We start from the raw sequence: 1,641 nt of genomic DNA, 5'->3' as shown, positions 1-1,641 counted from the left end.
GCGCTCCAGCCCCAACTAGCCGAGCGCACCCGGCGCTCATCGATGCGCTCACCCTGGCGCTGCAGTAAGGCTGAGAGGAAGGAGGTTGCTTCATTCAGCTTGGGGCGGGAGAGAAAATGAATTACGTTCTGGGCGTCATCGAAAATGCAGCTTTTCTCAGATTTTCCCTCGACACGCTTTTTTAAATCCTCTGACCTGGAGAGTTGCTGGAAGTGATAGAAGCGAGGTCCCATCCATATGTTCTTTCAACAAATACCCAGCTCATTCACAAGGTTCTTCAATAATCACGGGGGGGGGGGGGGGGGGGGGGTCGCCTGGGTGGCTCAGTGGGTTAAAGCCTCTGCCTTCGGCTCAGGTCATGATCTCAGGGTCCTGGGATCGAGCCCCGCATCGGGCTCCCTGCTTGGTGGGGAATCCGCCTACTTGTGATATGTCAGATAAATGAATAAAACAAAAACAAAACTGGCGGCATCACATTACCCGATTTCAAGCTTTACTACAAAGCTGTGATCACCAAGACAGCATGGTACTGGCATAAAAACAGACACATAGACCAGTGGAACAGAGTGGAGAGCCCAGATATGGACCCTCAACTCTATGGTCAAATAATCTTCGACAAAACAGGAAAAAATATTCAATGGAAAAAAGACAGTCTCTTCAATAAATGGTGCTGGGAAAACTGGACAGCGATATGTAGAAGAATGAAACTCGACCATTCTCTTACATCGTACACAAAGATAAACTCGAAATGGATAAAAGACCTCAACGTGAGACAGGAATCTATCAGAATCCTAGAGGAGAACATAGGCAGTAACATCTTCGATATCAGCCACAGCAACTTCTTTCAAGATATGTCTCCAAAGGCCAAGGAAACAAAAGCAAAAATGAACTTTTGGGACTTCATCAAGATCAAAAGCTTCTGCACAGCAAAGGAAACAGTCAACAAAACAAAGAGGCAACCCACGGAATGGGAGAAGATATTTGCAAATGACAGTACAGACAAAAGGTTGATATCCAGGATCTATAAAGAACTTCTCAAACTCAACACACACAAAACAGATAATCATATCAAAAAATGGGCAAAAGATATGAACAGACACTTCTCCAACGAAGACATACAAATGGCTATCAGACACATGAAAAAATGTTCATCATCACTAGCCATCAGGGAGATTCAAATTAAAACCACATTGAGATACCACCTGACACCAGTTAGAATGGCCAAAATTAGCAAGACAGGAAACAACGTGTGTTGGAGAGGATGTGGAGAAAGGGGAACCCTCTTACACTGTTGGTGGGAATGCAAGTTAGTGCAGCCACTTTGGAGAACAGTGTGGAGATTCCTCAAGGAATTAAAAATAGAGCTTCCCTATGACCCTGCAATTGCACTGCTGGGTATTTACCCCAAAGATACAGATGTAGTGAAAAGAAGGGCCATTTGTACCCCAATGTTTATTGCAGCAATGGCTACGGTCGCCAAACTGTGGAAAGAACCAAGATGCCCTTCAACGGATGAATGGATAAGGAAGATGTGGTCCATATACACGATGGAGTATTATGCCTCCATCAGAAAGGATGAATACCCAACTTTTGTAGCAACATGGATGGGACTGGAAGAAATTATGCTGAGGGAAATAAGTC

This window comes from Meles meles, chromosome 7 (genome assembly GCF_922984935.1).
Source record: "Meles meles chromosome 7, mMelMel3.1 paternal haplotype, whole genome shotgun sequence".
NCBI classification, from domain to species: Eukaryota; Metazoa; Chordata; class Mammalia; order Carnivora; family Mustelidae; genus Meles; species Meles meles.
The sequence above is the reverse complement of the archived record's forward strand: the minus strand, read 5'-3'. Positions refer to the sequence as shown.